We start from the raw sequence: 5,969 nt of genomic DNA, 5'->3' as shown, positions 1-5,969 counted from the left end.
GTCACTCACGCAACCCACTATAAGTGAATCATGCACGTATTGCAACACCCTACAACGGGAATCCCTCACGCTTGCGCGACACGGAGGGCACCATAGGACAACACCAAGAATAAAACATACAACTCGTACCAATCTAGATCATCAATCAACTCAAGGACAAAAGATATCTACTCAAAACATCATAGGATGGCAACACATCATTGGATCATAATATGTAGCATAAAGCACCATGTTCAAGTAGGGATTACAGTGGGGTGTGGGAGAGTTGACCGCGTAAAAGAGATGAGGATGGTGATGATGATGGGGATGTTGAGGAAGATGATCACCGCGGCGATGATTCCCCTCCCGATGGCACTTCGGTGCCACCAAGGGAGAGAGGAGGAGAGGTTCTCCCCCTTGTGCTTCCTCCTCCATGGCTTTCCCCCTCTGGTCCTTAGCCTTCATGGTGATGATGGCCCCTCCGAGATCCTCCTCCATGGCCTCCGGTGATGATGGCCCCCTCCGGCAGGGTGCCGGAGAGGGCCTAGATTGATTTCTCGTGGCTACAGAGGCTTGCGGCGGCGGAACTTCCGATCTAGGTTAATTCCCGAAAGTTTCAGTATTTATAGGAATTATTGGCGTTGGTTTGACGTCAGGGGGGTCTCTGGGCCGTCCTTGAGACAGGGGGGCGCCCCGCCCCCTAGGGGCGCACCCTCCTATCTCGTGGGCAGCCCGGAGCTCTTCTGGCCCAACTCCGATGCTCCGTGGTCTTCTTTTGGTCCATAAAACATCCTCAAAAATCGGCACGTCATTTGGACTCCGTTTGGTATCCCTTTTCTGTAGAACACAAAAACAAGGAGAAAACATAAACTGGCACTGGGCTCTAGGTCAATAGGTTAGTCCCAAAAATCATATAAAATGATCTATAAATGCATATAAAACACCATAGATGGGTAATATAATAGCATGAATACTTCATAAATTATAGATACATTGGATACGTATCAGAGACCGAAGATGCCATTCCAGTGAGAAATTCTTGGAACATCGAGCATCTTCACAAGTTTTACCCATAATGTGCGGCTGCCGGGCCTCCCGGCAAGCCACCCTTTTGTACAAGCTAGGTGGAGTCTCCTCCTCGGTTAGGGTTGATAGTGCTCGATAGCGGCTAACCCCTAGCTTAGAGGTTGAGTGTGCATCTCTCTGTTTCTTCCTTGTCCTTTTTGGTTCGCAGGACATGTAAGTATTTCTGCTGAGCTATTCGGAAGAAGGGAACGAGCTGATGCCCTGACCCCGGCAAGCCAAGGTTGCCGGGGGCTGCAAATGCAAGGATCCGTCCACGGTAAGCCAAGGCTGCCGGGGGCTGCAGGTCCACATAAGTCTTTTTATCCTCTATCATGCATTTTGTTATGAACTGGGGTATGTGAAACCTTGTTTTATATCCAAGCTATCGTGCTCCCCTCTTTCTGAACCAAAGATCATCTCCTAGGCCCGGGGTTGGTCGTAGTCACGGCAGTAAGGGGATAGAACGTGGGGGACGAACCCACCTCCTCCCTACCTCCGCCAGGAGCGTGAGAAAGGTCGAGCGAGATGGGGGAACGGCAAGGCCTGTTGCCGAGAGGAAAAATGTTTACCTAGATGGCAACAAGGATTCGATCCTTGCCGTGGGTTTCACCCGCGAACGAAAATCCCGGCAAACACCCCTTTTTCATTAAAAAACAGCCCATACAGGTACAGTTCATACGGAATGAAAAACATGAACAGGGGGATTACAAGTTCTAAAGTTAACGAAGGTCCGAAGGCTTTCAAGACTAAAAAGAGACAAGGTTCCCGTAATCCCTTTCTTGTCCCTCTCCTCAGGAAATGGAACAAGAAAGCAAAAGGGCAAGAGGGGCGCCTAGGCGAGCTACGGGTGGCAGAAGACACCGAGGAAACACCTCGGCGGTCGTCCAGGGGCTGGATGGTGATGGCGGTGCCAGAGGAAGAGTTGGAAGACGAGGCGGCATGACCGTCAATACGCTATGAAGGTGTCGGTGCCCGCGTACTCCGACTTGACGACCTTGCCACCCGCCCTCTTCCTCTTCCACAGCCGCCCAACGCCAGCCGCCGAAGGAGGCAACCCCGAGAAGTTCAAGGAGCCGGCGACACGGATGATGGAGTCGCCGGTGCCGCCCCGGGACGACGCGCCCGACGCCTAGTCGGACCCGTCAACCTGCCGCCTGCTATCTTCGTCGTTGCTGCCGCTGTCCTCCCCGTCGCTCTCATTTAGGGAGGAATCTTCATCGTCAGAGGAGCTCTGCACGCAGCACCTTACGCGAGTCCCGAAGTTCCCGAAGATCTTGACGGAGAGGAGGCCACTCTCCATTAATTTGAAATGGAGAGTGAGCCCCTCCGTCAAGCTATGGACGTGGGCGAAAGTCTTCCATCCTCGATGAAGGTACATGACATGAGGGGCGGGGAATTCGACATCGGCCCATATGCCACTGTTCCCACAACCCCTCATGTGCAACCGCAACGCCTGCGGTGGATCCAGCTCCATGGCCTGGGAGAACAGAGTCGGAAGGCAAAGACGACGGTGCGGCGGCTGGCGCATGCTGATGAAGAACTCACAAGGGTCGTCCCCGATGTGACCTTCCACCGGAGGAGGAGCCGCTGGCGGAGGCGAGGCTGATCTGCCGCCCCGTCCTCCTCTCCCCCGAGCATCGCGACGGCCTCGAACTCGCCCCCTCCCCCACCCTCTCGCGGTCGGCTCCGCCGCCACGAGCTCTTTGGGAGGGGCGATGCGTTGACGATCCGAGACCCTCGCCGCCACTGATGAAGCGTCACCGCGCCCCCTCGCCATGGCAGAAGAAAGGAGGAAGCAAGAATGCAGAGAGGCAGATGGCGGAGGATTGAGGAGGCACCGTTCCTCCCGCTCCCCTCTTTATAAAGGGGCGGGGGCAAGGCTCGGCTGCCCCCTCTCAGCCAATCCGGCCTGTTGAAGTGACAGCAAGCGGGGCCGTCGACCGCCCTCCCCGCTCCATTGAAGGCGCGTGGGAATCGACCCGCGCACGCGCACGACTTCTCACGTCCCGCGTGCCTGTCATTCGCTCTGCATCATGCATGCAGTGAACATGGCACAAAGGATGGGCGCGGTGGGACGCGTGGAGTGACGGTTCCCAAGCAAGGACAGTAAATGAGCAGCAGCCCTGCGGTCTCAAAGAGACACGCAAGCCGCCTCTTTACTGTCCATCATAGGATGACGCCAGCATGCTTCCGTCATACACGTGCACGACCCCCATGTCGCGCGTTTAACGCGGGTCGTGGGGGGGGGGGGAGCGCAGCGGACGGGGTAGTTACTGTGGTAAAAATCCGCCCCAACTGCCCGCGCACCATTCTGGGCCTGGCCCAACAACATGCTGCGCTTATGTATGGCCCATGCCCGGGGGCTCCTGTCGGTGTACAAAAGTAGGTGCTCTGCTTTTGACCCTTTTACTTGTGCATGGGAAGTCAGAGCCACCCACCACGGCCACACATAGCAGGGCAGGAGAGGGAAGCCGGAAAGAAGCCGAAGGCACAAGACGAACAAAGCAACATCAAGGACCAAGGCCACAAAGGTCGCATGGGCAACGCAGGTTGCCCCGGCAAGGACCCTTGCCGAGGGCAGCCTCAGCGGCCCCGGCAAGACCTTTGCCGGGGCAGCTCATCCACACCAGCCGAGCAAGCCGCCTTCGAGCCCACCAACGCTTTGAACGCATTGGGACAGAGCTCGGGAGGCACCTCCGTGGTGGCATGCAGATGTTTGTGAAGCCAAAGAACAGTCAAGAACAAATAAGGACAGGAAGGCAACAATCCTCGGCAAGGTTCTTGCCGAGGAAGCCCACGAGACCCCCGACAAGATCCTTGCCGGGGATGACGGCGTGCCGCGGCAGGACCCTTGACGGGCCACCCGGCAAGACCCTCGCCAAGCGCACCAGCAGGGCCACCGCTAGGCCCGCTCCAGCAAGTCTCCACCGCCGCCATTCGCATGCAGCTGCTGACCCAACAACTGGGCAGGTGATGTCTACTACACAACCTTCCTCTTGTAGACGTTGTTGGGCCTGCAAGTGCACAGGTTTGTAGGACAGTAGCAAATTTCCCTCAAGTGGATGACCTAAGGTTTATCAATCCGTAGGAGGCGTAGGATGAAGATGGTCTCTCTCAAACAACCCTGCAACCAAATAACAAAGATTCTCTTGTGTCCCCAACACACCCAATACAATGGTAATTTGTATAGGTGCACTAGTTCGGCGAAGAGATGGTGATACAACTGCAATATGGATGGTAGATAAAGGTATTTGTAATCTGAAATTGTAAAAACAACAAGGTAACAAGTGGTAAAATTGAGCGTAAACGGTATTGCAATGATAGGAAACAAGGCCTCGGGTTCATACTTTCACTAGTGCAAGTTCTCTCAACAATAATAACATAGATAGATCATATAATAATCCCTCATCATGCAACAAAGAGTCACTCCAAAAAGCCACTAATAGCAGAGAACAAACGAAGAGATTATGGTAGGGTACGAAACCACCTCAAAGTTATTCTTTCGGATCAATCTATTCAAGAGTTCATACTAGAATAACACCTTAAGACACAAATCAACCAAAACCCTAATGTCACCTAGATACTCCATTGTCACCTCAAGTATCCATGGGCATGATTATACGATATGCATCACACAATCTCAGATTCATCTATTCAACCAACACAAAGTACTTCAAAGAGTGCCCTAGAGTTTCTACCGGAGAGTCAAGAACGTGTGCCAACCCCTATGCATAGGTTCATGGGCGGAACCCGCAAGTTGGTCACCAAAACATACATCAAGAGGCACATGATATCCCATTGTCACCACAGATAAGCACGGCAAGACATACATCAAGTGTTCTCATAAAAGACTCAATCTGATAAGATAACTTCAAAGGGGAAACTCAATTCATCACAAGAGAGTAGAGGGGGAGAAACATCATAAGATCCAACTATAATAGCAAAGCTCGGGATACATCAAGATCGTGCCATAGAGGGAACATGAGAGAGAACATGAGAGAGAGATCAAACACATAGTTACTGGTACATACCCTCAGCCCCGAGGGTGAACTACTCCCTCCTTGTCATGGAGAGCGCCGGGATGATGAAGATGGCCACCGGTGATGGATTCCCCCTCTGGCAGGGTGCCGGAATGGGCTCCCGAGAGGTTTTTGGTGGCTACAGAGGCTTGCGGTGGCGGAACTCCCGATCTATCTTGTCTGTGGATGTTTTTAGGGTACGTGGGACTATATAGGCGAAAGAAGTCGGTCGGGGGGTGCTCGAGGGGTCCACGAGACAGGGGGCCGCGCCCTATAGGGGGAGGGGGCGCCCCCTATCTCCTGGGCTCGTCGAGGATCTTCTGACTTGATCTCCAAGCCTCCAGGATGATAATCTTACAAAAAATCATGATGCCGAAGGTTTCATTCCATTTGGACTCTGTTTGATATTCCTTTTCTTCGAAATACTGAAACAGGCAATAAAACAACAATATGGGCTGGGCCTCCGGTTAATAGGTTAGTCCCAAAAGTAATATAAAAGTGTATAATAAAGCCCATAATTATTCAAAATAGATAATAATATAGCATGAATGCTTCATAAATTATAGATACGTTGGAGACGTATCAGCATCCCCAAGCTTAATTCCTACTCGTCCTCGAGTAGGTAAATGATAAAAGGAAGAATTTATGAAGTGTGAATGCTAGAGGGTGCACAAGTTTGATGAACGATAATTTCAATCACCTTTTCTAGCATGATAATATGTCATAATAGTAGCTCATCTCATAAAACTTTTCACGATAATGTAACAAGCAATTCACATGTTGAAGCATAGACCATAAACTTCTTGAAAACTAGCAAACTTCATTCTTAGTCATCAAAACAATTGCAATTCATCTTACTTTCAGGAAGAGTCTATGTCAGAGCTTTGATTTAGCAAACTTCACATA

Source organism: Triticum aestivum, chromosome 4B (assembly GCF_018294505.1).
Source record: "Triticum aestivum cultivar Chinese Spring chromosome 4B, IWGSC CS RefSeq v2.1, whole genome shotgun sequence".
Classification (NCBI taxonomy): domain Eukaryota; kingdom Viridiplantae; phylum Streptophyta; class Magnoliopsida; order Poales; family Poaceae; genus Triticum; species Triticum aestivum.
This window is presented reverse-complemented; position numbering follows the sequence as displayed.